Genomic DNA, 24,784 nt, shown 5'->3' with positions numbered 1-24,784 from the left:
ATTTTTGTCGGAGGAGTTCTTGGTGACTCACATGTGGATTGGGAGCTTTCTCAGCCCACAGCTGAAGGCAAGGGTGTTAAATATTTAATAAAGAGACAGCTTTTCTCCCAAATGTTTTGGATAAATAGCTGTTAACAGAAACCAAAATACAAAAGGGTTTTAGCTGTTGGAATAAAAATATCTTTTTCCCTTTCAAACAATCCAGCTCCTCTGCCTGGGTTCCCTCTCTCTGGTGCTCATCAGCCATGTCCCCTAGCTATTGCTGCCAGCCCAACCAATCTGCGGCTGCATTCTGGAAGGAAATGAGTCTGAGCAAGGTCCTGCAGCCATACCAATTTCATAATTAGATTTGATTTCAGCCAGTTTAACTAGCAGAGTAGTATAAAAGCTGGTCTGGCTTTAGGAGTCTGGTGTACTCAGCCGAACCCAGTTGGTACTTTGGTACTAACAGTTGTTAAACAGCAGAGATGATAGTGGCGGTAAGAAGCCTTTTAAGTTTTTGTAAAATATCCTGTAACTGTTGCCAGGTAGCAGGGTAGGGAAGACATATGTGTACCTTTACTTGATTCCCATGTTCATCTGGTTGGTTTTTTTTAACAACAGAAAAGCAGTGAACATTCAAGAATTTCTTCTTTTTTATTGCCCAATAAAATATTTTTATTAAGCAAGCAACTGGACATTCCTAGGCCCATGGTTTTCAACACCTAATTATCTGCTGACCTGAATCTGTGTAACTACTATGTGACTATGTTGTTTTCCCATGTAATTTTTACGCAGTTAAAATACTTCACCAAGTTGGAATGCAAAAAAAAAGTGAAACAAAGGATCAAATCCTTAAACAGTGAATTATGAATTCTGGTATCTGCCTACAGACATAGCAGGATGAAATCCTTATCTGCTCAGAATACTAACCATCAAACAGGACATTTATTTAAGTGTTCTTTTATTTCTGTTGGATTACAGAGATTGCAGGTTTGCACCCTGCTATCTATGGGACTGACTTCTGCTCCACCAGCATATTAGCTAGGAATGTGAAAACTAGTGAAATTCAACTTGCCCAGCTATGGGCAAAGACTTTCTCAGCGGGGAACCTTTGACTTTGGGATGGGCTGTCACCAGGGATTATCTGTCTATCAAGGTTAGCTTTGGTATTTATCATCTGCTGCGTGGGAGGTAAGATTCATCTGCTTTGGTGAACCTTCTTCAAAGCCACTGGGATTGCTGGGACACCACATCATCATGTCCTGTTTGCTCTAAAGCTGTTAGGAGAGGTAAATTCTACTTCCTCTCATTTAAGCAAAATTTCTTCCATAAGAAATTATTTAGGTAATAGTCTTAATAATAATAATAAAGTCTTAAGAACAATAAAGTTAATTAGTTAAAGCAGTATAGCAGCAATTAGTCATAGGTGTTACAAGGATGGGGCAAGTGATGCAGTAACATGCTGAGACCAGAGACGAGACACACTGTGTGAACCCTGCTGCCCACGGGAGGAAGGTGAATGGGAGTGGAAGGCTGCATGGCAGTATTTGGTACCATACAGGACAGGACCTATAGCTAAATAATGCATACTGCTGGAATGCAGATTTTAAGATTCATACTTTGTGCAAACTTTAGCCAAAAAAAAAAAAAAGGAAAAGCCAAAATTTGAAGAAACCAACTTGAAAGCTTGTTACTGATACAAAGTGAACAGAGGAGTAATGACTAACTCAGAAACATCAAGTAGAGGTCAATGTCTGCCTTTCTTTATATCTCACATACATACACAGTCCTTTCTATCCACTTCAATGGCCACTTCAAAAGAAGCAAGCTCTTTGAGATATTTCACTAGACTAAAATCACAAATTCTGATTTTGCTTATGCCTCTTTTTTCTGCCTTCAGTCTCCCTGTCCCATTTTATTAATGGATGTAACTGCTAGCAGAATGGGACAAACCTTTCCTGTCCCAGGAACAAAACCCTGGGACTGAATGGGTCAGCAGAGATGATCAGCAGCACCTAAAAACAGAGCTAGGCTGTTGCCTATCAATAACCAGCAGACAGTAGTTAAGCATTTGCAGATATGATCCTGGGAACAGTTAAGATACCCTACATATAAGAAAATTACTTATTTTTGAGGACCCGTAAGTACGAATGGTTCACCTTCCTATAACCCATGAGAAGACCAAAATAACACCAATTCTCTTTCCAAAATATCACTAGTTTTTGCCTTCCTGACTCATCACAAAGGAAACTCTGCTTGTACTATCTTCAAATACTAATAGTGAACTGCCAAGACACATTGCTTATTGTGATGCACTTGTATTTCTCTGAGTAATTCCCGCTGGCATCAATAAGAATCACTTACATAAATCTGCTTGCATCAGGTTAAGAACCTCATTCCATAATCATGATCCTAGCTTTAAAAAGGGTGATATGCAATTTCTCTTCTTTCCATGATAGTACAGTTTATATTTTGAAGTTCTTTGTACAGCAGTCAGTGCCATGCTATTAAAAACACAAAGTTAGATATCACTCTAACTCTCCATTCTCATGAAGCCAGAATGTCCTCACTTTCCTCAGGAAAGTACTATCCTTGACTGGACACCATGAGTTGCCTGAGCCATTGGTGGTTCTATCTTGGGATCACAAATTCCTGTTAGAAGGAAGAGCATAAAATGCTTATTTTCATTTGCAATAATGTCCCAATATACCTGTTCCCATTACCATCATCTCATGCCCCTTTCACAGTGCCTGAAAAGCTTGGAGATATTTTAGGGTGAAGGAAAATCAGGCCTTCGATCTCACTGTAATAATTTTAATCTCACAGAGTTCATTTTATAGTGATTCAAACAGCGGCGATGGAGTCCAGTATGTGCAGGTGAATTCCTGGATCTCGGGGGCCTTGTGGGAGCTCCCGACTCCTTCACCTCCCAGAGTGCTCCCAGGATCCGTCCTTGGGAACCCTCCATCATCCCAGGGTTTCCCTGGGGCCGCTCAAATGCTGTAGCTCTGGTCTACAGAGCAACAGCGTCTTTCTAATTCTGCAACAACTTTATTCTCATACAGCAACAATGCCAGCTCATCTGAGTCCAACTAAACCCCCAAAGAATGATTCATATCAAATTGAACCGTACTTACTTTCAGTTCATTATCACACTTGCAACTTGCAGTTTTGGAAATTTTACATTCTGAGTGCAGCAGTAGGCTACAGGCTGTACACCTCCCACTACTGTATTAAGAGAGATGCCTAGGAGTTTTCTCCTTTTTTTCTCTCCCTATTCCTAGAGGGGAACTAAGGCCACAGAGAACTTTTAAAGCTTAAATTGGCCATGATCTATTCATCATATTAACAATATAAAACACCATGTAACATATGAACCAGAGAAAACTCCATCTTTAACTTGGTGGACCAGTTCCAGATTAAAGGTTTGCCCTGGGCAAGGAAAAGACAAGGTTCTTTAGTATTTTTGTTTAATACCCTTTTAACATGAGCCTGGGCTGGTGCGCAAATGAGCACAACTGCTCAAATGAGCCACACTTCTTTTTTAGGGCCTTGTTCTGGCAAAACTCCCACTGAACTCAACACGGGTTTGGCAGAGTGGGAATTTAGCAACCAGTGCAGGATCCAGACCTACAAAAAAGGTAATGTGATCAGAGGGCAGCATTCAATAAAATATGTCCAAGTTCTACAGTGTGCTAATATTTGTAATCTTCACAAATGGCAAAACAATGCAGTTAAAATGTTCAGCTCTGAGACAACACAAAACTGGTACTGAGATGCCAGATTGTGTCATTATCAATTCTTAAAGCTCGTGGTACCTTAAGTGCATTTAAAGGATCATAACTATTACAGCCCAATTACCACTGGGACTCTAGAGCAGGTGCACTCATCTAAACAGAAGACTCAGAGAAAGCAATTCAAATTGAAATTGCTACAGGATTTTCAAAGTGTGAAAGGGACTTGTTGAGAGTAATTAAAGCTCCAGAATATAAAATAAAAAGGATATATTCCATCCGGACAAATTGGAAAGAAAGCACAATCTCCAGGTATGCAAATTGATGGTATGAGGTCAGATCCCTGGCAGCCTGAATGGATATGCACAGGGTGCCAGAGCAGACAAACTGGTGGGATAAGCTGAGGAATCTGTCTGCATGAACCCTGGTTGATATTGTGAAGTTATTATGAAGTTGTTACTGTGAAAATTGCTGGCTAATGAACACACCTGTCTCTAGACAAATGTAGAATCCGCCACGGGCTGGCCTGGCTGAGTCAAGATCTTGTAAGGCAAAGGACTGCGGTGGCTTGTAGGAACACTGCAATCACATATTTAGGGTGAAGCACTTTGGTATAATCAACTAAGAGTGCTTGGAGGTTTTGAAAATGTGATTAGTAGTAGTAGAATGAAATGCATAGTGATGCTGAGTCAGAGATACGACTGGAGCTCATCGGATGGGGTTGTCTTAAACATTTAGGATATGATGAAGCTGTGGTAGCACAGACTAACCATAACAGCCTTCACCCACCTTCTCAGGCACTGTGCTGCACGCTGTGAGCCAGGGCTACCTTGTTATGGGCACCAGAGTGAGGTGGCTTAAAGCAGCCCCACAAGCTGTGGCCACTCTTCTAGCAGCAACGCAGACAAAGCCAGAGGCCTAAAGATGTTTGAGGACGGCTTGTTCAAAAAGATTCGCAGACGGTAAACAGAAGAAGGCAAGCAGAACGCATGGGCAGTAGAAGGAAGAGGTTTCACTGATCATAGTCAAAGCCACACACCCTGCAAAGAGCATCCCACRTTTTAGTGTGGCAGTGACATGCTGCAGAAGGATGCAGGCAGGATCCAGACAACCAGGAGCCCAACCCAAAAAATGTTCCAGATTGCAGAGTAAAGTGGATAAAGAGAAATGCAGGGACTGTTATTATTTTTGTTATGCTCCTTCTAATTTTTCTTCTGTTAAAGAAGTACTGCTGCTTGAGAGTCTCAGGCCCTGGTTACCTCTGAAGGAAAAAAAGTATAAATCAGAAGATTCATACCTGCAGGAAAGCATGTGTTTAAGCTCTAGAGAGAAAGAAGCAGGAGGGAAAGGGCTGCAAAGAGTAGCAGCAAGGCTGGGAGTTTGATCCATCAGGAGGCCCCAGGTCATGGGCAGAGACCGGACTATATTAAAACGTCCGAGGCCCAACTCTGCTGGGGTCCCAGACACTGGTACTCCCATCAACGCAACAAGAGCCTGGCTGGTTTTGTGGCAGCTTTTCGCAAAATCTGTACCTCTCCCCTGACTCGCTGTGTGACACACCGTTCCTCCCCTGCCAGACCCATGGGCTGTGAGGACCATGTCTCAGAGGGTGCTGCAGGGTCTCAACACCTCACTGGGGACAGCAGGCACAGTCCTCACGCCAAGGTGCATGACCACTGGGAAAATCAGGGCCAAGCGCATGCACACTGCATTCAAACATGCAACAGCTGACACAACCTCTGCTTTGAGTTATACCACAGCAGCCTCAGTCCTGTCTCCTACACACGTGCTATTGCAAATAAGCAAGCTCTGGGAGCTGTGACTTGGAAAGGGAGTCAAGAAAAACACAGGACAAACCAGCATCTCACACAAATTCCTCCTTTTCCAAGAGCCCGGGACACTCCCTCAACTTGGAGATTGTCACAGGCAGTGAGAAGGTCTAGACACTCTAGTTTAATCCCCAAAGTTAGGAAGAAACTTTTAAAATGTTCAAATAAATAAATTCCATGGTGACTCTGCAGAGGTTAATAAAGCATTAATCTCAACAGACAGGGATGTGGAGAGAGAAGGGCTGACATACAAAAGACTGGAGTTAGAAACTGCGCATGAATTTCTGCCTCTGACATTTCCACCCTCCCAAACACCTCCTCCCCTCATGGACAAGAAAACCAGAAAAGGGTTTCCCACTGCTCATGCACCTTCCATTTTGTAGCAGTAACTTAGGGCTAGAAGACATCCTGCCATTGAACAACATGAGCCTGAGGTTTGCCATGAGGCCAATAAATGATGTCTTTCAGACTAGGTGCTATAGTGTTTGACAGTTTTTGCTACTATCAAAATCCACACAAAAGCCTCCACTGTTTTTTGGTGCTACAGTAACTTCTCACAATGCCACAGAACACAGGAGAGAGCCAAGATAGAAAACTTTAAGCAGGAGGGTGTAGTAAATGAATATATTCCATTTCTTCTATGGCTCATTTTAGTTTATATATCACTTAACTGGGACAATACACAGAGTGAGTAAAAGTTATGGGCACATGCCTAGATCCTTGACTGCAATAAATTTATAATTTTATTGCAGTAATATATCTGTCATAACAGTGATTTGCCTGCAGCTATTCCACCTTGTGCCATGATCCCATCAGAGCTGAAAAACCCAAGAAGGGCAAGAGCAGCCAAGGGGCTCGGGGGAAGCGCGTGCAACATGCAGACCACAGCGATCCCCCCAGCTCTCGACCAGGACGGAGACCCTTCCCAGGGAGCAGGCACTCACTCCGTGCCCACAACCGCGTTGCAGGAGGCCGGTTTGCAGGAGGCTGCCTGGCCTGACTGACATGCTCAGCCCCAGCGAACTGCATGACGCATGGCGCCCGCCGCCTGCAGAGAGAAGCTGCCATCACTGGGGGCTTGGGGTGGAGCGGCCAGAGCAAGGACTGCTCTACTAGTCTCCCTGCCCTTCCCAGTACTCCTGCAGCAGCAGCTCTCCCTGTCCCCAAGGAGGACCGGCCAGTGCTCCTGCCAGCCGAGTAGTCACGGAGGGTCAAAATCCAGTTTTGCCGACACTGCTGCAATAACCTGAATCACCCCCGGCATATGGCAGTACCTTCAGGGACAGAGGAAGCCACTGCTCTGTCCTTGCCAAACTCCTCCTGCGGGCTATTTATGAGTTGCCATCTCCAGCTGAATGCTCTCCTCGCTGGTGCTGCTTGCTGTGAAAGGATGACGCAGCCTGTCCCCGCGGGGACTGAGGACATCCTGACCATAGTCCCCACCACAATAACAAAAGAAAGACAAATCTTAGCTATCTCAGTCTACTGCACTTTCTCTCAGGTTTAAGGGGAATATCTGACAAAAATGAAGCATTTTTAAATGCATCTGTAAAACACTGTGGCCTCCCTCTCGGGACCACCACACTGTTTCAGGAAGAGGGGGAGAAGCGGGAAGGGCCCTGCCCTCCCTGCTGCAGCCATGGGTCCCTCACCCCCTTGCAGAGGATGCTCTGGGAAGGCTCTGAAGGATCACAAAAGATAAAATGACGTATACACAATGGTGTCCCTTTAAAATGGAGAATACATTTTCCAAGAGATGTCAGCTACGCTTTTTAAGTGAAAGCAGAAAAACAGAAAAAGGGGGAAAACACCCAGTCTAACAACCTCTGGCTCTGAAAAGCCCCTCGCCCCAGAGCGCTGCTGCAGGAGGGACAATACAGTGGATAATCTTGGCTTCCAGTAAAAAATACACAGCTCCCCTTCTCAGAAAGGAATCTGAAAAGCTAAAAGCCAAAACTAAATGTTCACTGGGGCCAAGTGACCAAAGCAGCTGACTGCCAGAGCTGGGGAACCAGGGAAAATTTCTGACAAACCCTAAGTTTGGTTTGGGTTTCACCAGAAGAGCCCCTCCGCCAGCCCCCCAGCACGAATGGTGGCATACGCATCAGGGCAGTACATCAGAGCTAAGGCTGGCTCTGATCAGATGAGTTCAGCTTTAGCAACATAACCCTCAATTTCAGTTTAAAGGATGTTTGCATACACAAGTCATTCTTTCCTCCCAATTTACAGTCCTGTGTTTAAATATGAACATCTACAACGACATGTGTCCTTAAAGGTTCAAAACCTCAACCAAAGTGCAAGCAGTCTGCAGCATCATCAAAAGATGAAGCACAACCACAGGTCACATCATGGCAAAACAAAAGGAAGCCAGTAAGTAAACAGCACGCTTCTAGATGTCTGTTCAACCGGGTGCTTATTCTTATCCTTGTATGAATTGCTTTCGCCTCAAACTCCACCCATCTAACAATCCATCCTGAGGATCCAAAATCATTTCAAAGCCACAATTTCAGACATGAAGATATTACAGTTTATGTATGTTCTAGGCAAAATGAACAATACCGTGTTGATGTAATCATTGGCAAGCAAAACTGTTACTTTGATTTGGGAGAAAAAATTATTTTCATGCCCAAACTGAAGCCAAGAAAAATTCTGCCAATATACTCAGGATAGAAAAAGCACAGTCTCATGCTTCCCATATATTTTCAGAAGATAATAAGGAAGGGGTTTTTTTCATTATAGGATCTCCCTTAAGGTATGACAACAACCTAAAAATATATCACAACAATAAAAAAAACTACTTGACAGTACATCTTTGAAAGGAAGCCAGTTGGCAAATAAATAATATATTGAGCAGGTTACAAACAAATATATGTTCTAACAAAAAAGTTTGCAACTTTTTCCACTGAGCATTTAAAAGATATGCACAACAATAATTACAATGTTCGTTGAATGCTTAATATAGAAAAGCCCACTTTTAAAAAAATCCGCTTTCCAAAGATTGTATATAATTTTGTGCACCAGTAAGCTATGTCAGTGCAACAACTGCATACTTTTTCATATATACATATAAAATACATATATACAGAAAAAAAAAACTTGTTTAAAGTTAAGAAATTGAGTTTTATCATATCAGAAAGAAAATTACAGATTAAATTCAGGAGTGATGAATATGCCTGAAATAGGGATGGAAAAAAACAGTCTCTAGTATTACTGTTCCGGGTTTGCCTTTTGCATTAAAATCTGCACATACTCTAAAGTTTGGGTTTGATTTAAATATTTACTAATTTAGCATTTCTGAAAATCAAGGCTTAGGACTGCCTGACAAAGGTGATGAGAAGTTAGTGGGAAACAAAATCTCCCAAGCTCCTTTCTGAGGTTGGTGGCTGCAATTACATCTGAACGTACAAGCCTTCATGCTGCACTAGGTGAAGATAGATCACGAGGTCTCAACAATTAGGAAGCAGCTGATAAATTTTGGTCACTAGACAAATCTTTTTTATGTACATTCTTTAGTTTCAGTCACAGCCCAGAGGAAAGTGTCTTTGCCAACCCAAAATCTTCTAAACTATCAGAGAGGATTCCAAGAAGACAACTTTCACTGCTTTTTTCCCAAGCATGTTTTTCCTCATCTACCCTTCACAGCAATCCTCAGCTTCCCAAAGAGAGTCAAAWATTATTCCTAGAGGTATTTATGAGCTATTCCTAGATGTCTTCATGAACTGACCACCCTTTGCAATCATTACAGATGTATTTCTTGGTCAGCCTCATCCCACCCAGGCTTTTGGTACCAAGAGATGGGTGGCATTTTACTGTACGGAGAGCTATGAAAAGTCACCCCTTGGGTATACTTACACCAGAGAAATACCACTTGATGAAGACAGTTTATTAACATTTCTACTTCATGTAGCCCAGAAGAAATCTAAAGGCACTCTAACTGCTGTACTTCTGCAAAAATCAAACTGTTTCCTAAAACCAGTATGTCCAAAATACATCTCAGTTGCAGAATATGTGCACTTGTCAAGGTCTGTCCTGCCGCCTCGCTCCTGTGCAGATTTACCTCAAGGAAGAGAGGATACAAGGGCTTTAGCCTCCAGTTGACCTCAGCATCAGAGGACCATCATTAATTCAGATATAACCATCTCTTATCTAGATCACAGCACAGCTTCCCATTAACGTTCTCAACCTGATCAGGATGGTGGAGATTTCAGACTAAGCTGACTAGTAAAGCTGAATGGCTACCATAGGAGAGTCAGGTGAAATGCAAAACTTATCCCTCACCTTGATTTCATTCCAGCCTCTGCAACATCCTTCAGTCAACAGAAATAGCCTATAAACACCTAAATTATAAAGTGGATGTGATAGACTTTTCTGGAACAAAGGAAATGAATTAAGGAGTCCTTCATTCTGTTCCTTCTAGCAGTTCTCCATGGATGTCCATGAGAATTTGCAAACAATTCAGGCAACATCCATCAGCGAGATCAGCTCTCCTAGTTATTCCTACACCTATTTACTACATTTAAGAAATCCTTGAGAGGCTGAGTCTGCCACAGACTGGGAGCTGAAATCAGTTCACCAAGCAAGAAAAAGTTTTTAAGAAACTCTTGCCACAGATTGCTGGCTTGAATTCTAAATGTAGGGAAGTTGTGGGTTCCACCAGCAAGGGTAAGATACAAATAGACTTGTGTATTTCCCTCAGTGGAACATGGCAAAATTAACAGCATTAATGGATAGGGTACTCATTTAACTCAGTTTTTTGTTCCACAGATAAAGTCTTCCATCTGTTTTTTATTTGGTTTTATAAATTAACCTCTTTCTTTTCTCATTAAGTAAACAATGAATGAAGGATTACTCTGTGGGAAAGATGCAAATGCAAAGGGCAGTGGTTTTATACTGTTGTAGCAATTTCCTTTCATGCTTCCAAATAATTCCGTTCTAGAAGGCAGAAAATCATTGATGTCTAATCTTTTATTTAGTAAGATACACTGTTTTCTTTTAGCTTAAGGAAATGTGCAGCTGGAAAGTTACACTGAAAGTCAGTCCCTTTACAAACAGCCTCTGGTCCTTCCAATGGAGATGGAGAAACTGTGAGCGTGCATTAAATACCAGGCAGTGGTGCAGTGCAGGGAAGGAAGGATCATGACCTCATACACTTTGATGCGAGGAACTGAAGTTCCTATTGGTATCATCATTGGTATTTGCACCTTCACTGTACAGCAAGGTCCTGCTTGAGACCCCAGAAGACTGGCTGAGCGACTGGCTGGCTCTGAGGTGGGCCTCTCCAGGGCGCACCTCACTGCTGTTTCATCTGCCCAAGGCTCACCTTGTTCTCATTTGACTGAAACCCCCTTTGCCTTTACCTGCTTTAAAACAGCCATGTGCCAAGAGTCTGTTAGGAAATCTTAAGCTTTATGGTGATGAAGCCAGATTTTACTTCATTTCTGCCTTCTTAGTAGTTAGAGCATAACAGCAGGTTGAGAGAAATGACTGTTGCCCTCTGCTCAGTGCCTGAGCAACAACCTCCAAGCACTCTGTCCAGTCTTGCATTTCCCAGCACAAGAAAGACATGGACATACTGGAGCAGGTCTGGTGGAGGGCCACCAAGATGGATGGGGTGCAGAGGATGGGACATACACAGAGAGCCTGAGAGAGCTGGGCTTGTTCAGCCTTCGGAAGAGAAGTCTCTCGGGAGAGCTTATTGCTGTCTACAACTACTTAATGGGAGGGTGTAGGAAAGATGGAGCCAGATTCCTCTTGGAAGTGCACAGGAATAGGACAAGAGGTAATAGACACAAGTCGCAATATAGGAAATTCCATCTAGACCGTGGAAAAAAATTACAACGAGAGTAGTCAAATATTTGAGCAGACTGAAAAGGCTGTGGAATCTCCATCGTGGAGCAACCTGCTCTTGTTGGCCCTGGTTGGAGCAGGGGCCCAACAAGCTCCAGAGGTCCCTTCCAGCTTGTATTATGACTCTGTAATTCCGTGATGCTATGAGATGTTCAGGTTTTGAAAATAAAGGGTCCTGGCACTAGATGCACAAGCAGATGTATCTCAGTCAAAGCTGAAAGCAGTAGTGGAAAGAGTTGATACATTGCTGGCCTTTTTAAGATCTCTTGACATAACAAACCTGTAGACATTTCCAGAATCGTATTCTTGTGCATTTATCTCTGGACATTGCTGAAGAACCTTAGCACTGGTACAGCCCTCTTCACTATATGGTACCTTATGCCTCCATTCCAACGGCATGCACTACATGGCACCTGGGCAGACAACTTCTCACTGGGTCTCACTGGGTGGAAAAGCCTTGGTGTGCTGTAGAGAGCATGTATGTGCACAAAGAGGTGTGCAACTATGCATGCATGCAAGGAGGTTTAGCACTTAAAAAGAACTAGTGTTACACGCTAAGCCACTAATGTAAATATAGCCTTAATGTGGGACTGGGTACTGAGGTACCACTGTGCGATCATTACACTGCTATGTGCTCTTTGCTGCTGTAGTCTAGCTCAAGTTTGGAGGCGCTAACCCAGAATTACAAGCCAGTCACACCAGGATTGATCCTGCCCCATATTCAGGCTGAACTCTGCAGCAAAGTCTGGTCCCCATGCTTCTGTGATACAGACAGAGAGATATCTTCAGAAACCTCCAGTGGACAAAAATCAGTGCGAAAACACATTCAAGATCTCAAAGATTTACAGCCAAACGTGGGAATCCAACCTGTCCCAGCTCCAAATTTTTCTTAGGCCCTCACAGCACTCTGGATGAAGAACTGTTTTTCATTAGATTCCTTCTTGGAGAGAATCTTGGGAGATTCTTCAACCAGCAACACTGCTGACCCCACCTGAGAGCCACTGACCATCACTGGCGTCAGGCGGAGGCAGTGGGATTCTACATACAAGCAGCCTCTTATTGCTGCTACATTTTCGCAAAGAGGTCAGTAGACTGAAAGAATAGAAGGCAAACTCATAAACCTTCTCTTTTCCAGGCTATGGTGACAACTCTGAACTGCATTCCTCCTCTCCAGATGTATAAACCTTTGTTATTTAATTGGGTTAAAAAGAATTTTGCAGTTTTGTTTGAATAGGGACAATTAACCAAGTGACCGAGAGCACTATATCCTACTGCCCTTGTTCTCACTTCATCAATCTTTGTGCCACCCACAAATTTTATCAGAAATAACTTTATATTTACTTCCAGATCACTGCCAAAAGTGATGAATAGCACGGGGGCTCTGACTGATCTCTGCAGAGTACATTAAAAATGTTCCCATTCAGTGATGATTCCCTATTGACATCTACTTTTTGAGATGTGTCAGTTACCCAGTTCTTAATACATTTAACATGTGCTTCAGTGAAAGTATATAGTACTAATATTTTAATCATAATGTCATGTGGAATAAAATCAAACGCCTTACAGAAGTTTATTATATCTACACAGTTATCTTATCCCCCAAACTTGTAATCTCATCAGATAAATCAGGTTTGTTTGACAAGACATATTATCCAAAAAGGAATGTTGACTGGCATTAATTATATTCCTTACCTTTAATTCTCCAAATCCTCTATCAGTTCTTCTATTCTTTTGCCCAGGATTGATGTCAGGCTAACCTGCCTGCATTTACACTGAATCTTGCCGTTGCTTATGTTCAATATAGGCAAAACATTATTGCTCATTGTGAATTTCCAAGAGGTATAAGAAGTTAATAGAAGCAGGCCAAAGATTTTCTGTATGAACTCCTTTTAGGATTTTGACTATCTGGGTTATCTGGGCCTAGTCATTAAAAAATGTTTAACCACTACCTTCACTTCACCGTATATTTTTATTTAAAGAGGTCCTCTTCCCTGAATGTGGAATTATGGATTTTGAATCATATACTGTTCTTACAAAATTATCCATTTCATTCATACTTCTCTGTCTAAATTTTTCCAAGTAATGTTCTCCAACTTTCCCCCATCTTTGAAAAATTAGCACCTTGAAAGACCAAATGCTTTATAAATGTTATATATGTATGTATATATCTGTACACACATATACATATGCTGTAAATGGCTTCATTTTATCTATCTTGGATACAAGCAAGTCACAGCAGCTGCTCCTTCCACGCCACTTGCAGTGGGGAGATGCTGATGGCTACGCGCCTCTATCCTACTACTGCAAAGATCTCCCACTTTCTTCTTCTTAACGTCCACATGTAGCCAGTAAAAGTGCCCAGACCACATGGACTGAAGTATTGACACTGTCAATATGGTACATAGCCTTCACCACATGAAAACACACAACAAGCACAGCTACTTGGATGGGATCAGTCCACTGACAACCAGCCAAGATCTGAGCAAGGCAAAGATCAGTTTGGTGGGACAAGGAAAGCCTCTGAGGAGTCTGCACACACTGTGCAGGTCCCTTTATTTTAAGGTACACCCTCCTCTGCTCCCCACCCCATTGCAATCAATAAACTCAGCCTGTAGTCAGGCTTACATTTCATACTGATACTAAACTATCCCATAGCAACAGTTATGAGTGGAACACTTTCTATCAACTTTGGGTAGGAATACTTACCCCATTCTAGTAGGCAATAACCTTGCTGCAGTTACTCATGTTTTTACCACCTCTCAATTAGCAAAAGCCATGCAGTCTACCCAGGCATGAAGCCTTCAGTACTCTGGAGACTCCTGCTACTTACATAAAATGCCTCTGTGTGTCTCTTCAGCAACACAGGACACAGCTGTCCTATATGCTTTATACCACCCATCCACATCAAATCAAGTCCAGTGTCTTGTTCCCGTTCACCAAGTCCCCCATGGCATGGGTCCAAGATAGCTAGACTACCTTCTACAGTGCCAGAATGAGAGCTGTGATCAACAGTTTAGGTCCTCAAGCACAACAGGGCTTTCTACCACATGGGGAAAACAGTGCAAGAAACAGCACTTTCCTGAGAGTCAGGCCGAGTCGAGCGCAAACTTCCCAGGAATTAAAAACTATCACAAGCCTTAGATTTTACATGCAAAATGCAGTGTGCATGTTTCTGATCTTGTGTCTCCTAAGATAAATACAAACTTACATGTACTTACATTTGAAAATGAAAATGGGGAAAAATGGAGAACAAACCTTACCACACAAGATGCTCTACTGCACATGCTTCAGCCTCACCTCCATCCCTGGAAAGGTGATGGAGCAGCTCATCCTGGAGGCCATCTCTAAGCATGTGGAGGAAAAGAAGGTGATCAGGAGTAGTCAGCTTGGCTTCACCAAGGGGAAATCATGCCTAACCAATCTGATAGCCTTCTGTGATGGAATGACTGGCTGGGTAGATGAGGGGAGAGCAGTGGATGTTGTCTACCTAGACTTCAGCAAGGCTTTTGACACTGTCTCCCATAACATCCTCATAGGGAAGCTCAGGAAGTGTGGGTTAGATGAGTGGACAGTGAGGTGGATTGAGAACTGGCTGAATGGCAGAGCTCAGAGAGTTGTGATCAGTGGCACAGAGTCTAGTTGGAGGCCTGCAGCTAGCAGTGTCCCCCAGGGGTCAGTACTGGGTCCAGTCTTGTTCAACAGCTTCATCAACGACCTGGATGAAGGGACAGAGCGCACCCTCAGCAAGTTTGCTGATGATACAAAACTGGGAGGAGTGGCCGATGCACCAGAGGGCTGTGCTGCCATTCAGAGAGACCTGGACAGGCTGGAGAGGTGGCCAGAGAGGAACCTCATGAAGTTCAACAAAGGCAAGTGCAGGGTCCTGCACCTGGGGAGGAATAACCCCATGCACCAGTACAGGTTGGGGGTTGACCTGCTGGAAAGCAGCTGTGCGGAGAAGGACCTGGGAGTGCTGGTGGACACCAAGTTAAGCATGAGGCAGCAATGTGCCCTTGTGGCCAAGAAGGCCAATGGTATCGTGGGGTGCATCAGGAAGAGTGTTGCCAGCAGGTCGAGGGAGGTGATCCTCCCCCTCTACTCAGCCCTGGTGAGGCCACATCTGGAGTACTGCGTCCAGTTCTGGGCTCCCCAGTACAAGAGGGATGTGGCACTACTGGAGCAAGTCCAGCGAAGGGCTACAAAGATGATTAGGGGACTGGAGCATCTCTCTTATGAGGAAAGGCTGAGAGAGCTGGGCCTGTTTAGCTTGGAGAAGAGAAGGCTGAGAGGAGATCTTATCAACGTGTACAAGTATCTGAAGGGAGGGTGTCGAGAGGATGGGACCAGACTCTTTTCAGTGGTGCCCAGCGACAGGACGCGAGGCGATGGGCACAAACTGAAACACAGACACTTCCATCTTAACATGAGGAAAAACTTTTTCACTGTGAGGGTGACAGAGCACTGGAACAGGTTGCCCAGAGAGGTGGTGGAGTCTCCTTCTCTGGAGATATTCAAAATGCTCCTGGATGCAATCCTGTGCAATGTGCTGTAGGTGACCCTGCTTGAGCAGGGGGGTTGGACTAGATGATGTCCAGAGGTCCCTTCCAACCTCAACCATTCTGTGATTCTCACCCAGGATTGTGGCAAAGGCTAGTCACACTGCTTACTGGGGAATGCTTCAGTATAGGGGCAATATGGATACCATGACAGAACAGAACTGAGCACTGCATGCGTCAGGACTGTCCCTGTGCTCTGGGGAGCACAGAGCCAGAAAAGAAGTAGAAGAGAAGACCTAGAAGAGAATCAGGCTTTTTTTCCCCAACTTATATAGTTATTTATGTATTAAAAGTGTTTTCAGAGCATCACATGGTGCAAATCAATATATAAAGAAGACAATCCATAAAAGATGGAATCTTATCTAATAAAACACAAAATTCACCTACCACAAAAGATATAGTACTATATCCCCAAAAGGGGCCCAGGGCAGCCAGATCAATGCATTCCACTGAAAATATCCTGCTCTGCCTAGGGATAATTTGCTCCCACACCCCATTGGGTCTGACCATAGCTAGTGGTACTCCAGATAGCCAGGACACAAAGCAGACAGGAGGCTTTCTAAATACCAGCCTGAAGTGCATCCAAAAGGGAAAACAGAATCAGTATGTTTGCTCCACTTGATATTGTTAAAATGGAAGAAAATTATATATTTAAATAAAACCCTTGTAGCAGAAGGTACAGCAGCATTTCAGTGAGAAGCACTGAACACGCTTATTCTACTTCACCGATTAACTATTTTTAATTTTTAAGCAAGTTATTACAGCTACTATAATATTATAAATATTATATTACTCATTCAAAAAGATTAAATGGTCTCAAATAAGGGAAGATATTCTTGTTGCTGCTTTAGTAGCTCTTTGCAATTTGCTACCTGGCTGCTCTACCCTTCCACCATGCTCCTCTGGGACTACCACTCCTTGATGATACTGGGCGACCTCAATTCCTCCTGATCCTAAGGGAAAGTGGGAGCACCCAGCATCAAGTTCTGGACATATCCCAGGTAAAAAACAATGCTGCGGGCCTGTTTTAGCAATATGTCTGCGATCTGTCTCACGTAACCTTAGATGCCTAAAGTGTTGGTCTCTGCGTATGGCTGCACTAGCTGTCAGGGCTGCAAAAGAGAGAGTGCACTGTATTGAGGGAGGAAATCACACGGCCCGGTGGAGAAACACTCCTTGGATGGAGAGGAATTGTGCCCCAGGCGTGCCCGTCGCTCTTCTCACTATGAAGGGCCCCAGCTCAGCCGTGGACACCCATGCCACACTGAGGGCAGCTGGCCAGATGAATCCCACAAAAGCAAGGACTTAAACACGTCCTCATTCTGTAGCAAAGGCTACAATCTAAAATCAACCTGCATGTATTACAGGATATTTTCTTATGCTGTAAACCCATCAAGGTGGGAAACGGTCCTTTTTGGTTTGTGTTGACACAGCACCGAGTATGATAGGAGCACAGGTCAGAACCAGGCTGGTCAGGAGTTGCTGCAATATGAATTAATGACATACTCGTTATTACCAGCAGTGGAAGGAGTGAGCAGGAAAATCTCTGTCACCTTTCACTGAAACAAGAACTTTCCTTAATGGCATTGCTCTGATACCTGCAGACCCCAAACAAAGGAAAAGAGCCCTGTTTCCCGGTGCTGTTCAGGTGGAGAAAAAAAAATCCAGACACTACCCAAGAGAACTCCCAGAAACATCCTGAATGCGCTCAAGAAAATAGGAAACAGCAAATGGTAAACCGCTACCTCTGCCAAAAGGAGAGGGACCCATCCCCACTGGAGTCAGCTGAAGAGAGGACCAGGTACCAATCTGTCCTAAAATGGAGCAGAAAAGAGGTTTGCTATGGACTGGAATAGGAGCAGGGCTGCTTGTTCTCTGATCTCACCTTCTACTGTAAGAAATGTTTCTGAGTAACAACTCATGACTCATTCAGGTAAAACTTTAATATGTAGCGTTTGCTCTCATTACAGTTTGCCATCTGGGAAACACTGTTCGTTCGCTACAGCTCTTATCCGTTTCCCAACAAAGAAGTACACAAATGCTCTGAAAACATTCCTTCTTTTGAATTTCAGGCATCTGATGTTTTGCTTCCAGGTACTTCTTTCTGCCACACAGTGTAAAGCCATTTCAGAAATAACACAGACAAAAACAATAGTATTGTCATTGAACAAAGCTCCACTATCTAGTTGATGGAAGTTATCAATCTAGAGTTGAAGGATTTTAACAAAACAAACAGAAAAGAATCTGTGTAAGACGGAAGGATAAGGAGACAGAACAGCAGCTTTTCAATCAGGAGCAACATGCCATATGCTTTAGGAAATAACAAGTTCAATAGTCAGTTGATAAATAGCTTGCCAGCAGAAAGTGCATTCAAAATGGCACATAATTGCCACATATATAAGCACAGAGTAAGCAAGAGTCATACTGAACTGCTCCACACGCAGCTCCCTGCAGCTGCACGTCTTCTCCCGCAGTCCAAATGTCATCTCCAAGGGGCCAATTCTGCTCGCCTACGGCCACGAGCACACGGATGGGGAGGCCTCAGGACAGCAACCACAGAAAAGCCTCAGGCCAGCTGTAAGCGCACAAACCACTGCCCTTGGTGGGGGGATGGCAGGAGGAACATAGGTGAACCTGGAATAATATTTCCTGGATCCAGGCAGATTCACCTCAGTTCAAGGGGCTGCATCATGTGGCTGCAACTCTTTTTTCCCTTGGGACAGCTGGTGCTTTCCTGGATATCCCATTCATGTGCTCATAGCCTAATTTACACTGGCGAAAGAGCCTGATCTAACTGCACCGGAGCCTATGTAGCCCTTACTGCCTTCCCTGGGCTCCGAGGTCCTGCTGGCTTCAGTGACCCTGTTCACACAGCCTCAGATCTAGCAAAGCACATGGTCAAGTTCAAACCTGCCAAGAGGTTCATTAGCTTAAATGAGACTATTAAAAGATTTAAAGTTAAGTACATTCTTAACTGCTTTCCTGAATGAAATCCTAAGTAAAGAGTTGTCAACATAAATAAAGGTGTCAGAGTCAGAGCACGAAAGATATTTGTGATTACACAGGTAGGATTTTGTGTGAGCTTTTCAGAACTATTTAGCTCAAATCACTGTAAACATGCAAGAATTTTAAATTCACCCTGGAGCACAAGATTGGCACATCTTCTGAAGAAATGCAAGTGGTGAATAAATGCATCATATAATAATTACATATTCCATAAAATTAAAGAGACACTGTCAGGTCCTGTCTGGCTCCAAAACGTAGGCATTACACAACATTGTCCAACAAAACCATCTCTCTTATTTCTCCACAGGGAGAAATATGCCTCCCTACAGCGTCTGCCCCAGTGCGTGTGCAGCTGGGAGTCTTAACTCAGGAAAACTGAAAAAAAAAGAAAGAGAACTAAAGCAGAAGAGGAGGTCAGACCTAGCACGGCCCCAGCTGAGAGCAATCCATGAACTAAAGAAACTACCAAAGAGTGAGAGGTCAACGACAAGTACTACGTATGCTGAGATTTTATAAGCTGTGGTTTCATTTGTTATTGCAGATAAGGACCTTTTGAAAAGGAGAGAGAAATGAGGTTGACAATGTGCCTTTAAGAGTCTCTCTTTGCCGGAGGGAGGGGTAAGAGCGATGCAAGCAATACCAATGAGCTCGCCATCATTGTTAGCAAATTGACATGATGAAGTCAACTAAACTAACAGTTTTAACGAGGACAGAATAAAACACATTTTGTCTAGCCCCGCCACAAGAGCCAACTACTGAGAAACTTAACAGCCCCCGTGAGCTACGCTCACGCGTCTGTCCCCTTTGTGCGCCGAGGAACAGCAACGTGAATATATTGTGCCTCAGCTAAAAACGGAGCCTATGGCAGGACATCTATCTTCCTCTGGGAAGGTTGCTGGGCAACTGGCAAGCTTTCGGCTCCGAGCTGACGTTTCTGAGCACACGCTTAGATCCTCCATCACTTGCAACTAACTTGATTTTGATGGATTAACATAAGATGAAAATCTACTGTGCTTCTCTCTCTCTCTCCCCGATGCACAGGGATCATTAAGATACAAAAGAAAATACGACAAAGCGTAGACTTATAATGCGTGCAGAAGAGCGTGCAAAGGAAAAAGCAGGCACTAATGAGATTGATGCTCTGAAATGATCCCTTATTCTACAGTAGAGAAAAATATTTAGTTAGCAAAACCTCATAATAATAATAAAAAAGAGGAAAACACAAATATACAGCCTGTGACTCACCTGTATCCTTTACTCTTTTGCATCCTTCAGAAACACTATTTCAGGTTTCAGTGCTCATTATAAGATGATGCTTAAGACTATTTCCCTTCACCTGCTGGAGATGCACTACTGAGATACAGTAGTTCTCACTAATCCAATCTAGCTAGGCATTTATATCACTCTTATTAGCTTGGTATCTGAATACCCTATTGAGTTGCATTATCATTAATTGTTTCTTAAGTGTCAGCTACAGAATCTGTCTCATACAGTACAAAACAAAGACATGATCCCTGCCCCGAGGAGTTTTACATGCTAAACAGATGGTTAATGACATCAGTGTAATGACAGCATTTGTACTGGTAGAAGATAATATCTATGGGATATGGAATAAATGAAAGTGAAGTGTTTAATGAACCCATATTCTTTTCCTGCAGAATTTTGTAAATCTGTTGTTGATCATTTTTCATAATTCCCTGGGAATTTTTATGGGGCTTGTGACCTAAAACCCATAACTTCAGGCTTTTTTTGCAAACCAAGTTTTTCATCCTAACTGAAGAGTTTTACTGAAAAACTGACCATTCTTATCTCACCATTTGCGCGTGTGCATGCGCATACACACACACAGTTTTGTCAGAAAAGTGGAAAGTTTCAACCAAACCAAAAGAATTTCAGGGAAAATGTTTTAGTTAGCTTTAAGAAAGTTTGAAAAAGACCCTGATGAAAATGGCAAAATGGAAAATGACCTGAGCTGGATGGGAAATGGAGAATGATAAAGGCAACAGTTTGTGCCAGCAAGGCGAACGGCACATCGAGGATACAGTGACAAAACGAGACCTTGGACAGGTATGAATAAGGCACTCTGCAGAACCTACTAATTTTCAATGATGAGAAACTCAAATTTGCAAGACAGGCAAAGGAGGCTGATGGGGATAATGGCAGTGTGGCTGTATTTTTTATTTTTCCAAGACTAGTACCAGGTGCAGCACGAGCAGTCCCAGGTAGAGGAGTGTCCTGCCTGGGGCAGGATGCCACTGGCACTGCAGCACCACTGCCACCAGCACGGCAGCCCCAGGGCCAGGCCACAGGCAGTGTCACCCAGGGCCAGCCCAGCTGCACTGCGGGCAGCAGCGTGGGGCCTGGACGAGCCATCCGGCCAAGCCCCTGGGCGCTTCTGGTACTCCTCACACGAGGATGTTTGTGGCAGGGCTCAAAATAGTGCTTCTGTACCAGCTATTACATGTTATCCATTGCAACATACATATAAGAGGACTATTTGCTCTTGTTCACTAACAGACCACAAAGCCAGGGAGCCCAACTTCTGGACTACCCATGCACAGCTCAGGCACGGAGGTGTGACAAGCGAGGAAAGAGATGATTTGAATTTTTTCTACTGCAACAAATTTTAGCCCATTGCGTATTATTGTTATTGATACTGGTTTTAGTATCTTTAGTGTCAGAAAGCCATTCATAACTTGGGTAGCACATAGCCTTAAGCACAGGGTATTTCTATATGACCTCAAGAGGCCAAATCTTGATTTTAAAATAGAACCATTTAAAAATGTATTTTCTATTCAGTTTTTCAGTGTAATGTGCAAAAGGGTTGAACTCCTATTTCTCTTAGTCTTATTATGACCTTCTGGTATTGTCCAGGATATGCTGGACAACCCTTCCCCATACACCAATCCTTTGCTGCATGCTAGAAACCTATTCCTGCAACTTCTTACTGTACAATGACTCATTTTAAATTTCCTGATGGACTTCATAGATCTTTAGATAAGATGCTGAAATGGGAATTTGGACTACACAAAGGCTTCTCAAGGATGGTGGAACATGCAGGTCTAGTCAGTTTTCAGTTACGGTTCCACATGATAAAATCAGAATTCCTTACCCCACTTCTGTTGCCCCAGTTCTAGCTCTTCAAGTAAAATTTTCAAAAGCTGTTAAAAGCCAAGGTCCTTTTTCCTTTCCAACTCAAGCATGTAAGATCTTAAAGCTCATTGAAAGCCACAGAAATTCAGTCATTCGTGCCATTTCTAAACAGACCTGTATTTTTATTTCTAAGTGGGCAGCTAGAAAGCTGCACATGCAAGGCAGGTAAAAATGCTTGCAAAAATGGTGCCACAAAAGATAAATAAATCCCCAGCAACCACATTATGACCAAAAAATGTATAATCATAGAGCATTTAAATATGGAGACAATAGCATCTTCTTCCCATTTAGAGGAAAACCTTTATATTTCCCAGTAACCTCAATGTAAATTCCACTTAGAACAGCTCCGAGACGATCTAAAAATGAATTTGTGAACAGAATAATTGATAAGACTCTTGGGTCCTTATTTCTGTGCTCACATAATGGCAATTAAAGCTAAGCACCTTTGAACAGCCTCTAAACAAGCACATGGAAATCTAGGAGAACCTCTGAGTGGGCATTATGCATTAACCTAATGTTCATAATCATGCTCAGAAAGTTTGCTCTTTCAAAGCTTGAAACAGAAATGTTAATATTCTGAGGCAAATAAAAAAAACCTTGAGCTACTGCAAAAGGCAAAATTTGAATCAAGTATACAATAGGTAATAAAACTTCAAAGCACCATCACATACTGCAATTTAAATTCCCCAAACAGATTTTGAATAGTTTTCTCTTTTCTAAGGAAACTTTTTTCCTCCAAGTAAATGGCTAAACTCAGGTGAGCATCAGATTATTATTTACTTTAGGAATAAGCATGCTCTTCAAGATTAGCCTCCATTTTTGTCTGCATTGCAGTCAAAAGAGCACAGCATCATAGACCACAGTGGCAATCAAAGCCAGTTCCACCTTGTCTACTTTTGCTCTTTAAGAGCTCACAGCATCAATCCTCTTCTTGCAAATGCTGAAGTATGAGCAGTTAATGCAAAAGAATGAGTCATTGTACACAAGAGAGTAACAACCAAAGTCCATAGGAAAAATCACCCCCTATTTCCAGGCAATTAACTGGAAGTCTTCCATATTTTGGAAGAGAAGAGGATGTCTGTCTACAGGGTGATGCTACATGCGAGCCACAAATAGGAACAGGCTCCAACAATTTCTGCCTAGCTTGCCTAGAAAAGAAAAAGAAGCTGTGTCTCTGGGAAGGTGAAACTTCTAGCTATGGCTTTACAACAAATCTGCAATCAGAAAGAAAGCAGCAGATAACTTATTATTCAGATTTGACACTATACCTACAGCTCTTATTCTCTTCACCACCACTGCAGGTTACACAGTCCCCAGTACTGTACTCTAAGTCAACGTACACCAATGGACCCAGCTAGGTGAAATCATCCTGTTTCATTGCAGTCCAGAGAATTACACTCTCTGAGGATGGGAATCTTTGGGATTACCCAAAACTTTGGTGATTACCTTACCCTAACAATGGGAATGATTGTGACATGAAGTCAGGTCTTGAACACCAGGCTGATTAGTTGTATTGTATCAACCTGCAAAAGACAGTAATGGATGTTCCTTTAAATAATACACAAGGAAATTTTAGTAGGGTAGATGGAAATGAGTGGCAATTTCATAATTAAATCAAACCACATCAAACAGAAACTGCATGGTATTCCTGACAAGAAGTTACCCACACGACTCTAAAGGACTTTACTTAAGAGTGGTTCTAGTAACAGCTGAACTAGCTTGCAGTCTTACACCCAGACTACACAATTATGACACTCCTTATTTTCCATTTAACGTAGGTTCAAAAATTGGCTCTTCTGTAGCATAGAACTAAAGAACTGGAAAAAAAAAATCCCAAATGCCACATCAAAAATCACTTCACCTTACACGGTGTCTTTAATTTTCTTAGGAAAAATCAACTCATTTCCAAATCACTTCACACTTAGTAAACTCTCAGTACGATAATATCCATTTATCATCAGACAAGTTCTACTTTATCCCTTGTAGCCTGTCCAAAAACGTAACAAAATCAAGATGCTCTTGTTTTTTAAAGACTGAAATTTGAGTGTGACCGTTTCCTCTCCTTCATTAGGAAAAGGATGCATGCGTGGGACATAGAATGAGAACAAAATAATGTCTACATCTGGGGAAAAACAAAAAACAAAACCAGAACAGGAGCAACTGAGAGAACAAAAATCAGAGAACTGCATTCCTGTGGCCTGCCAGGGTGTCTTTCAGAACACCTAACACCAATGATTAGGACAACCTACTGTAGATGATCTCAATACCTCAAAAGTCATTGAGGTCCTTCATTAGGAACAGGATTTTATCCCAGTCTCTGATAATTAACATCTTTTCTGCAAATGGCCTGACTTGAAGCTGAAGTTGCTACTCTATCCCCTCAAATGCTATTTCAGCTAGGACAAAATTACACGAAAAAATAAAATACTTCACCAGGGCAAATCTGAAAGCAAAGCCTCCTACTGACAGGCACAGCATTGCAAAGAGCGACATCAGGACACTTGTTCCTGAACAGTTTCAGGATAACGGCAGGTTTAGGTTTCCAAGCAACCCCAACAGTTAACAAACATGCTCACTTCTGCTTCTGCTGAGGAGAATGACAGTTTGCGACTGATCTCAGCATCTTGCCTGGACATACACAGATTTTCAAAGACTTATGCTCCTGCATGACCTACAC

General features: G+C 42.8%; 1 protein-coding gene across 1 annotated transcript in view; it reads right to left on the bottom strand.

Moving 5' to 3' along the window:
• Positions 1-24,784, bottom strand: part of FOXN3 (forkhead box N3) — a 221,689-nt gene that overhangs the window by 176,381 nt on the left and 20,524 nt on the right. The gene's annotated exons all lie outside the window — the stretch shown is intronic.

This window comes from Apteryx rowi, unplaced genomic scaffold (assembly GCF_003343035.1).
Source record: "Apteryx rowi isolate R43461 unplaced genomic scaffold, aptRow1 scaffold_5, whole genome shotgun sequence".
Classification (NCBI taxonomy): domain Eukaryota; kingdom Metazoa; phylum Chordata; class Aves; order Apterygiformes; family Apterygidae; genus Apteryx; species Apteryx rowi.
Note: the sequence above shows the minus strand (reverse complement) of the source record. Positions and strands in the feature narration are given on the sequence as shown.